We start from the raw sequence: 13,169 nt of genomic DNA on the forward strand, positions 1-13,169 counted from the left end.
GCGTACTTCTTATACTGTCGTTTGTACCTATATTATTATTATATATTTATATTCGTATACAATATTATTATTTATTTATTTTCCAACGGCGTTTCTATAGAAAACGGATTACGGGGGAACGTGTGTGCAATAAAATATAAATAAACTTATATCATCGGTGCACACTATATTACGCTTACAATATTATTATTATTTATTATATATATATATATTATTTTATACCTGTAACGGATAGGTCGCGCGAGATGCAACTCGATTAATCATTTCAAACGATTTGCGATCGCCGCTGTTGTTGCAGTATGATCGTATGACGAAACACTGCACCGCGTTTGGAAAAGTAGGACGGCCGTGTGAGATGATCGATATACATAATGCATATATCGTATTGGATGGACACTATTTATTAATACACACTATAGAGTAATACAATATAAATAATATATACCGTCAAAAGTGGTAATTAACTATAGGCGGGTAGGTAGTTGAAAAGTTAAAACTCTAAGTTCAAAAATTAATTTTCTTAAACTTTTTAAGCTATTACATAACTGGTTTGTTAATTGTACGTACGTATAATTAACTATTATAATCTAATTTAAATAGCTAAAGTATCCGTTATATTAACTTATTTAATCTATACCTAAGTTCTAGATGCATTTTATTAAAATGTTAAGTTTTTATTTAATATAATTGAAAGTTGCACAATCTTAATTAAATAACTTAATTGTACCTACCACCACAATTATAAAAAACAATAATTAACTACATTATTTAAATTATTTGAGTTGATATTTTTACAGTTTAAATTTATTTTATTTGTTTACTATTAGCTTTTATTTTTACGTTCTTAATTATTTTTTTTTCTATAACTTCCCGACATTTCAATAACGTTATGATCTAGGATTTAGACTTTCAGATTCAAATTTGATAATTATTATAATATTCATAAAATGAACTTAGCTGTTTTATTTTTAGAGACAAACATAATATATAGGTACTTATATTATTACTCGATGATCTTCTTAATTTTTCACCATAGCATGGTATTTATCGCCGAATAGACGGAATGAAGATAATTTTTGTAGACGCTAGCTATAATGCAGTATATTGCTTTTAATCCGGAATTATTACAAAGAGGTTTGCGGATTGTGGGGTTAACGATCTCGTGTTTAAATAGTTGGTAAGTGCATACTTCACCATTTTAAAAAAATGTTTGCTCACTCGTGCAAATCACATAACGTATAAGCGCATAACTTAGAATTTTATCAAAATGATCTGTTTACAGTAAATTTCTTTGACTTATTAGTGTACCTATTATATATGTATTGTTAGGTAATAGCTATTAATACGAAATACCAACGAAAAATTAAAGTTTAAACAGAACTAAAAAAATTAGAATTTTTGAAAACGAAATAATATTTTTGATCTAGTTTATTGGTTTATAATTAAAAACATTTCTCAAAGGTAACAAAGTTGAATGTGTATTATCGTTTTTAATTTAGTCAGTTTGTGTTTTAATAGTTGTTATATTTTTATAGCTATAGTAGTAAAGACTGACGGTACCTACGAATTAAATATGAAATAATAAGCATACCTATTTCCCATGTAAATTATTCATATGCAATATTAATTTAAGAAATTTCACGTGTTAACTAGGAAATTGTTGATTAAACGTATTATTAAACAATTTTTCTTTATTGTGAACATGTATAATAATAGATATCTACTTGGATTATTTTTTTTTTTTTACATATTTTGTAAGTTTCTTTTGCCTTGGGCTATTCTACTGAATTTCTCAACCTTCGTTGGATTATATATTGTATTGTTTGTTATATTATAATAAAAATTTAATTAACTGATATTATTCGCACAATCTTTCTATTTTGCTCTTGGCGCACGTATCGTATTGTGTAGATACATATTTTCTTTTTTCTTTTTTTACTAAGAAAATATTTAAAAATATAATATACATATGATTACATTTGGGTAGTAACGTTAATAAATACAATTCGATTGTTACGAAAGCCAATCTATGTATTGTAAAGATTACGTATATTTACTTTCATAAATTCATTTTTGCGTTCTGTGTATAATATATATAAATAAAATATAGTACGCGTGCAACAGTAATTGTTATTTTTTACATTTTGTCTGCACGCGATATTAAGACTTGTAATCTCAACGGTATAAACAGCTGGTGTAATATGTATTATTTATACATACTTATATCATTATTGAGTGATCATTTATCTATGTATATATTATATTATAATTATAATTTAATTCTAAGGAAGAAATTGAGTTATCTCACTTGTTAATAATAATTGTTGATTAGTTTTACTATTATTATTATTTATTTTGTCTCGGCAACGAGGGTTACTAATTTTCTAAATAATTATAAATAATTTAAAATACATTACATTGCATTTATATATTATATATATATATATAGTAATACATGTCACATGGTTTACAATTATTTATTTAATTCTTAGGTGTTTAGGAATATGATCAGCTGTTGTGTGTTATTTGAATCGAGTGCTTTTTAAAGAGTACTATAAATTCCTGTTTCTTATTGTCTCTCATTCTCATTTGTATGACATTCAGTTATAAGTTTATAATGTGTTTCATCGTAAGGGAGTGACTGAAACTGGTATTGATAGGGGATCTTCCCTGTTCATAAGATGTCTTTTATGTTAGTTAGCCATGTCCATATGTGACTTCATTCTATTGATAGTGGTTTCTATTTTTCTTAAGATGTCAGTTGGAGATGGCTATTTGTGCGTGTGGGTTTTAATTTGGCTTAACACTTAAATAGCTTACAAAATTATTTTAATTTAAATATAATATTTATTAAATGCCGTACAAGTAGGAGACAGTTTTTTTTTAAATATCAACTATTTAGTACTTGAAAATAAAATAGAATTAAATGTAATAATGTTTATTAAGTAATATTATAATTTTAATAAAATTAAAATTCTAAAAAAAATCTCATAGAATTGTAATACAATATAGAAGATCATCTCTTATTAATGTAGTGGTACATATAATTGGTACTTTTGCGTTCTATGCAATTTATAATTTATAGACTATATTTTACTAATGACTGGTAACGGTAATTATTCATTACATCGGAGAAAGCTTCGAGAGTAACTCTTAATTATTATTCAACTACACGACTCATTCATTATTAAGTTATAAAATATAGTGTTAGGCTTTAAACTAATTTAAGCAGTTTTACACTATGAGCTGCAGTAGTAGTTACCTACACAGTGCAGGCGTCTCATCATGAACTTATAAGTGTGAACTAAACGTGTGGTTACAACTCTCATTCATCGCGTAGGTTATCAACCTACCTTACATTTAGACCTACATTCATCACAGATGCATTATTATATACAGTTACAAAATCATTAATTTGTATTTTTTCCATCGTGTTTTAAGTATACCAATTTATCACAGAACACGTGTTAGATCAAATCCATTGATTAGAACTGACTACAGAGTGATAGACTGTAACATGTAGAATAATTAATTAGTACATAACACGTATTAAAAAATATGCTTAAAGGTATTTAGAAATTAATTTTTAAAACTAATAAAAAGTAATTCTAAAACTAACAATATGATCTGCCTACATACAATTTTTTTTTGCTTGTCCATTTTTAAGAACAAATTAAGTTTTTAATTAAAAAAAGAGTTGTTTATAATATAATTAATGAATAAATTAAAAATTCAATAATACCATACTATATTTATACATGAAGACTATTAGCAATAATCATGATTATTTTTTCAATTATTATATGGTCGTTTTAAATCTTACTGTTTACAAATTGAAATTATACTGTTGTGTCAATTCATTAAATTATTGACAAATGGTTATTATAAAAATTAAAATGACCACATACAATGGATAAATTTATGAAATGTAATATTTACTTGTTATATAGTTAAGTTGGATATTAAAATATAATTACATAATAGATAAATGGACAATAGTATATTAAATTTATTTTCATTGTATAATCTCCATTAGATTTTGTTGCTGTAATAGAATAAAATTTTTAAAAAGTTAAACTTAAATGTAATGTCAATTATAGTAGGCGAGTGTCTCAAGTTATAGTATTATTATATTGCCATTATTTAATTATAGTGACAGTTTCACTTATGTAAATTTAAATAAAAGATATATTTTCAAACATTTTATATCATATTATTCATATTATTGTATAGTACCTATATGAATCGCGACGCGTGAAATTTCGCCCGCAGATCCGGGCCATTTGATCAGTAATCCAAAATACCTACGTAGTACATAATAATATGTCGTAACTATATTTGGAATATTATTATTATTATTGTTTATAGGTTCGGTATAGAAAGTCCTGCTTAAAGGAAATATAATATTGCGTTTGTGATAATGATAGACCATGAGTTTCAAATTCGATCATGTATTCATAATCTTAGTATCTTTAATACTATTGCGGTGATCCTTATGCTACTTTGCGATTTTATAACACATTTATTTTTGCAATAATATAATAATGTACACGTGCACCTGTACAGTATGCGTTATACGATATACAAATTACTTTAATTGATGGAGACTGACTTGACGATAGTATCCTCCGGGCATCCGCTTTCTTTTCACTCGCCAAAATATCTGACTCGATTTGCTGTGTGGTTTAGGAAATATTATTTTCATGATCTTCATAAATCTATATACGTATACAGACATTTATTCTTTTAATTAGCTCTATTTGAGTAAACATACCATATTATAATTATGGAATTAGAAATTCAGGCTGTTCACTGAACATCTAAATTGACACATTTTAGTTATTTGTTTTATAGATTATTCATTAGTTATATTATTATATTAGCTATAGGTATATTTGAAAACGAAAATACGTCTGAGGAATTAGTTTTTTAATTAGTTAGTGTATACTCAGTGGCGTAGATAAGATTTTTTTCTGGGGAGGTTTTATATTATATTTATGATACAAATTACGAGATATTAGTACTTTGTTTTTATTTTGTTCTAACCATTATATAAAATATTTTGGTTTTAGGGGGGTGGAAACCCCTTACACCACCCCACTGTGTATATTCAGGTTCTATAAGTTTCTTTTCTATGAAATATTATTTATGATTTAATATTTATAATAATGAAGGCGTTTATTTTTTAATGTTGATCAATAAACTATAGTTGATATGAATGACAAAACGATTTTGTTGGTTTAGAATAACTAATAGTTTTTGAATGATATTCTTTTAAAAATAAATTTGATAGGTGATACATTGTTAAGAATAAAAACTAATACAGTATTTCAGTTATAATTGATTTTACTACTGTAATACCATGCACATAATACACAATTGTATTTTATTATTTGTTTGAAATCAACTTTTTGGACATATTATGTTTGTGAACTTTCTGGATAAATTACTCATAAATATACACCAAAAAATGACGGACTTCAATTTTTAGTTAACTTTTTATAATAAAAAATGTAAAGATGATTCCATTAAACTACACAACAGATCAGACATTTCTTTCACACGTTACTGAGTGAATGTCGTTATAGATAGAAAATGATTATTATTTCTACCAAGAAGTACCGGTATAATAAGCCTTATTTGCTTTAAAGGTTTGTTGTAGTAGTCTGACGTTCGAAGGTTTTGCAAAACCCCATATTTGGATCCTTGTATCTACGAACGGACAGGCTTGATTACGAACTTTTATATTAGCGTTATATTAGTTAAGCTAATTTTTGAGTTCAGTATAAGACAAAGTAGGTTAAGGCAAATGTTGCATTGTATTTCTGTACACTGAAGCATTTTTTTGTCGAGTGTTACACTTGTCTTAGAGTATAGGTAAAGGTAATAAGCAATTCGTCGAAAATTTAATTGGTCGGGGCTGAGAATGGTGGATGTAAGCTGCGAGGTTAAGTTTTAAATTTTATTACGTCCTTAAAATACGAATTTGCTTTTAATAAATAATCTTATTGATAAACTTTTACTTATTTTTTCAGTGTATTCAATATGTGAATTATATGTATTGTTATATTAACTAAATTTCCGTAATATTGGTGTATTCATATAGTGTAAGGGACCAGAAGATGATATACGAGTATAGTGGTTTGGATTTTCAAAACATTGATGTATAACTTTGAATCCTCTGTAAATACATTATTATTTAATAATTTGTTATTGTCATCACAAAATTCTGAAATACAATACCAGCGTTATTATCACTGATGAAAAAAATGTTGATGTCTACGTTTCATAGAGGTTGTTAAAATACAATGAAAATATTATTATCTCTTTATATAATAAAATGTGATGACTTTTCTTTTTGTCTGACAGTAATCAAGCGCTCTTTGCTTCTTTGCCAATATATAATATATTGGTGTTTTTTCAAAAATTTAAGCGAGTTTTCGACGTTTGAATCTCGTTTTTAATTACTCTCCCGACGTCCACTAGACCGTAGTACGTTATCATTTATCACTTTTAGTATCATATTAAAAATTTAATATGATATAAATCATGAACATATATAATGTTATTATATTATAGGTATATATTATTATCTAAAATTCTTAACTCATCGATTGCAAGTTCAAGAAATTTAATTAAGAAATCATAAATAAAAATTATTTTTAATTGGTTTATTATCAAACAATATAATACGGATAAACATTTTGTACCTACTGACTACTGTATACTGTATTACTGTATAATAAATTGATAATTCGATACCCACTACCCAGATTATTAAGGTTATACAACAGTAGTATTTACTATTTTTAGTATTATTCACTGTATGTTAAAATTTTATAAATTAACACCAACATTCAGATTTCGATAGCTCGAAATTTGGAACACCCTGTAACTACATAAAATACTTATCTTATCCTATAATACAACATTAAACTTTTTTAAATGTCTCTTGTACGAAAGTTATATTTACTAAATAATCAACAATTTGAAATTTATTTGTTCATAGATAAAAATGATAATATAAATATTATATAATAAGTAGGGCTCGAAAATATATGTATTAATTATTTTATTTAACCTAAACATTTTTGTTAGGTATTTTAATGTAGATAGGTTCAAATAAAATAATAAATACATATTATATTTCTGATCCCTATTTTACAGAAATGAAAAATGCACATGAATTTATTACTATAGTTTATAAATTTTCATAAAACATACTGAAATTGATATTTTAAGTGATATTATGGATTACATACCGTATATATATATATATATATATTTTAATTTAATTGAATCTAAACATTAAAAAAAATGAAAAAAATAAATATATTTTTAATTGATGTCTGCAGTCGTTTCATATTCAAAATATCCAAATATCTTAAAAGGTTCATTATCATTCGATACTCTTTTGTATAATATAAATTTCAATGTATACATTGCGATGCCAGCTTCTATAATATTTACGCTTACAAATTCATATTTACGTATATAAGTTGTAAAATCCGTGAATTTTGAATTAGATGGGGAAACCATACGCCGTTCTTCAGATTCGAATTTAGGAGTTGTCCAGTATTGTGATTTACTAATTTCGCATAAAACGACTACATATTCGAAATTGTTTGAGTCAGAAGTTGCAGAAAAACGAACGGTATCGCCGGTTTTGACTTTTATGACCATATCAGGAGTAATTCGGGTGTCTGTATGTACGCCGTTTCGTGCCGTGATAAAATATCCATAAGCATTATTGATTTGAGTGGGTTTTTTGGGATCCTTACTAGGCGATTGATGTTTAAAGTCTTTATACAGACTTTTTGCATCAATAACCGCAGTGACGTAAACACATTCTGACATATTTAATTGAAAGCTTAAATGAACAGACGGAAATACACTACACGTGGTTTATTTAATCGTACACACCGTAAAACACACAATACAATTTATTCGAGCGACTGCTGGCTTTTATACGTGTGATCGATAATATGTGCGGTCAAAAAGGTTAAAAAACTTGTACATCATATCATCATAATATTATCATATTATCATTATTTTCGTAAATATATTTATTAATATTACTTATTCAAGCATAAACACTAACCAATTAAGGTTTTTATTATTTATGGTTGACCCAATCGGCCAACTATTCTGAAAAAAAATATCAGCCCTTAGCGTAAACAACATTAATTATTGATAAACATTCCATTACATTTTTTATAGTATTTACATCTCCAATTTGATAAAATCCTTGTTTTACAAGAATAAGTTTACAATATTCATGACCTAATATTTAATATAGGTCCCAGCACCATTTTTCTCATAAAAATATATAATTAATGTAATATTAACATCATTCGATTTCTATTGATCAAATTCATAATTAAAATACAATGTTATACGTGGTAAAATATTAATTTTGAAACATTAAATACTAATTACTAGGACTCGGAAATATATAAATAATATTATATATATAATAATAATATTAATATGTTAAATAAATGCATATATTTCTGAGCCTTATTGCACAGAAATGAAAAAATACATACTAATTTGTTACTATAGTTTTGATTAGCTTATAAATTTACAAAAAACATACAATTGATATTATGGATTACATACTATATATATATATTTTAATTTAATCAAATCTAAACATTCTACATTAAAAAAATGAAAAAAAAAACTTTTATATCTCGATCATTATAGTCGGGAAAAATTCAAAATATCCAAATATATTAAAATATTTATCATTTTCCGATACCCTTTCGTATAATACAAATCTCAACCTATACGGTCTGATGTCTTCATCTATAATATTTAGACTTACAATTGCATATTTACGTAATTCGGTTGTAAAATCCGTTATTTTTGAATTAGATGGCAAAATCATAGGCCGTTTGTAATTAGATATGAATTGAGAATTCGTCCAAGTGTCTGATTCACCAATAGCGTATAAAATGACTACTTCTTCGAAATTGTTCGATTCAGAAGTTGCAGAAAAACGAACGGAATCACCGGGTTTGACCTTTAAGATCAAATCAGCAGTTCCTCGGGGGTTTCCATATGCGTATTTTCGTTCCGTCATAAGAAATCCATAACAACAATGACTTATTGGAGTCGGTTTTGTTGGATCCTTACTAGGCGGTTTATCTTTGTAGTTTTTGTACAGAGCTTTTGCATCAATAACTGCTGTGACATAAATAATTTCAGACATTTTTAATTGAAAGTTTCAAATGAACAGATGGAAATACACTACACGCGGTATATTTAATCGTACTTACTGCAAAAACACAATACAATTTATTCGAGTGACTACTGACGTTTTATACTTGTGATCAATAAAACTTGCGGTCAAAAAGGTTAAAAATCTCGTACATCATATCATCATATTATCATATCATTATTATTACATATCTATTAATATTACTTATCTTTAAGCATTAACACTAGCCAATTAAGATTTTTAAGCTTTTGTATAGCTTTTATCGCGGTCCTGGCGTAGTGACTGAACAAATATTTTTTACGAAAAACCTTAAGCGTAAGACGTAAGATCTTGTTGTTATCATTATTTGCGGTCAAAGGCGTGGTTACAGTGTTTAATTCTTGACTCGGCTGGCGCCAGACTGGGGGTTGCCCTTCGGTTATAAATACAGGTTACATAGCTACAAAATTGTTATGCATAAGCTTTATCGCGGCAGTCCTCTAGTATCTCAGACTTTTTTTTTGATTTGTCTTCCGTATAAGCCTTGGTATACTACAAATCAAAGTTTAATACTTTTATTAACGAGTTAAATATTGAACTTATTTTTATCGTTTAACGATGTTTGTTCCGAAAATGCATTGAATAAAATGATAATAAAAATAATTATTTGTTACAATAATTAGGTATACATAATACATTTAATAATGTTTTATTAAATGTCTTCATTATAATATTTACATATAAATTTAATAACCATCGTTGTTGCCTTTGAAAATGAGCCATATTTACGTAGTGAACAGGTATTTAACACGTTGGTTGACGATCCTAATTTCGAATGTTGAACGGTACACAGGCCAATTACATGATAACACATTCTGATGAGTATGTGTTATAAACCTAATCACTTGAGTTAATAACTGATATGAACTGACTATATAAACTAGATATGGTAACGACTTAATTAAAAAAAATGTAATTTTGCACATGTCATAGAGTAATAAATCGAATGGTAATTATAATAACGTTATAAATCTATTAAAATCTGCTGTCACATGAAATTTGTAACACTCTGTAAATATAATTCAAATGTTTTATTTCAACAAATTGTCTGTATATTATGTAATATACTATACTATTTGAAGCTTGAGTTTACACAAAATTTTGATTTCACTTACTATTCGCATATTGTCCGCGATGCAACACAGTCCAATTGCTACATGGTGGGTTTAATCACGTTTAAATGGATTTTTCCCAATGATAACTGACAACTTCATTTGAATGTTCAATGTTATTCGACTTAAATTTATCTTATCCTACAATACAAAATTAAACTTCCGATGTCAGGAGGTACGGCAATCTGCCGTAGGTGGATTGCACTGTCGGATATCGATTTACATCATGTGATGACTGATATAACTAGACACCAGTGTCGGCCTGGCCAGGGCAGCGAGCCAGCGATCGCTGCCGAGGCCCTCACCTTTTTTAAATTTTTTTAAAATTTAATATCTAATAAAGAGTATAAATTATGATTCAAACTTGTAGAAAATACATCTATTTTTTTAGTTAAAAGAAATATTATGTACACGCATTTATTATAATAAGTAATAACAAAATAATAGTTTAATTTTAATTATTTATTTTCTATATGTTGTGTATGAAGTCAAATTGTTATGTACTTAAAAATAATACATTAATTAATATGCTACAATAAAAGTATTCATGTATATAATGTATATATTTTATATATGTATTTAAGATATTACAAAACATGACTTTCAAAATTTAAACTCAATCTTAGATAAATTTTGACTAAAAATTGAGGCCCTAAAAAAAACCCTGCCTAGGCCTTTCATACCCCAGGCCGACACTGCTAGACACTCAACTACGATTTTCGTTAAATAATTTTTTTTTTATACAAAATGTACTAGGCAAGTGACGGGATAACTATTTACACCTGACGATGTTATTAGGCATGTTATACGTGATGTATGTTATGGTATGTTATATACTTATAATTTATATACTACAAAATTGTTATGCAGTATAGCTTTACCACGGCATTCGCCGAGTGCCTCAGATTTTTTTATCTTATTTTCAGAGCCCGGAAATATAATATGTATTAACTATTATTTTTGAATCTATTTATATTAAAATATCTAAAGTTTTTAGGTTAAATAAAATAATAAATACATATATTTCTGAGCCCCGTTATACAGAAATTAAAAAATGCACATGTATTTGTTACTATAGTTTTTATAGTTTTGATTTGTTTATACATTTTCATAAAACATACAATTGATATTATGGATTACATTCTATATATATATTTTAATTTACTCGAATCTAAATATTATTAACATTAAAAAAAATGAATAGTATAATATTACTGTATAATATTATACTATAGTAATTGTCCATGTCAATCAGCTATAAATAACAATATGCTTTTTCGTTTTTATTCTATGGATAATTTTAAATTCTTAAAATCAATGTGGATACGTGAATATAATATATTATAATATAATTATTATATAATATATCCATTTTATTTAAAATATTGTGTATTGCTATAGATACTATATGTATATGTATGTTTACACTATCAATCACCATAATATTTTATTTATGATCATAAATATATGTGTAATTATTAGGGCTCGAATTTATATGTAAATACATATTTTTACTGTGACTTGATAAATTAATTTATGCAAGTGATAAATTCGTATCAAAGAGTTTCCAATTAAATGAACTATATTTTATTTTACATATTTCTCAATGGTTCTATTTTTTCTTTCATATTTCGACAATTTGTTCATTTGCGATTTATTAATAATTATTAATTATTTAGGTATACGACTGTATTTTTCAATACAGACAATTTTATTTCCCATGTTTCAAAAGTAAAAAATATCCTTAGTAACAAATGTTCGATATTTATGACCTCGATAAACGATAGATAACGATTGAAAATTTAAAAATGCATGTTATCATAAATTGTAATAAATATAATAAATATTTTTTTTATTTATATTTCATAATTTTTAATACCTTTTTTTAAATAATTTTAGTATTTTGAAATATAATTTGTTTCATTAGGAACTCATATGGATAAATAATATAATTAAATATTAATAAATAAAACATATTAGTAAAATACATATTTTGAGTTTTTTAGCACATATTTATGTACATACTTTGGTAGCATAAATACATATAAATCTGAGTCCTAGTAATTACAATATACCTACATACAGCCATTACTATTTATAAATGAATTGATAAATTAAAATTTTGTCCCCCCCTTTGAGAATTGTCCTACGGGCTCCTTTGTACCCGCAGTACATTTCATCGTATACACTGTAAAAAATACAATCCAATTTATTCGAGTGGCTGCTGGCGTTTTATCAGACTTGGGTTAGAAAATTTTTTAAAAGTATTTTAAATGCATATTCGAAATACTTAAAAAAAAAGTATTCAAAATATATATTTGAATACTTTATAATAGCAATAATTGCAAGTATATGAAATGCTTCACAAAAAGTATTCTAAATACTTTAAGAATATTTTTTTTAGTAGTTATAGATTTCAATGACAAAAATATATTGTTTTCAATTCATTGTTTATAAATGAATATTATAATAATCTAGTTTTATTTATAGTTATATACAAGTGTAAAAGCTTCAATGACGAAAAAAGTAATGATATTATTTTTTAATTGTGATTGGACGTTTAAAAAGTATTCAGAATACTTGTAACGAGTATTCAAAAAGTATTCGGAATACTACCCAAGTCTGCGTTATATACTTGTGATCAATAATATTTGAGGTCAATAAGATTAAAAAATTTGTACATCATTATATCATCATATTATCATAACACCAATATTTTTGTAAATATATTTATTAATATTACTTATTCAAGCATAAAAACTAGTCAATTAAGATTTTTAAGTTTTTGTACA

The sequence above is a fragment of the Aphis gossypii genome, chromosome 3 (genome assembly GCF_020184175.1).
Source record: "Aphis gossypii isolate Hap1 chromosome 3, ASM2018417v2, whole genome shotgun sequence".
Classification (NCBI taxonomy): Eukaryota; Metazoa; Arthropoda; class Insecta; order Hemiptera; family Aphididae; genus Aphis; species Aphis gossypii.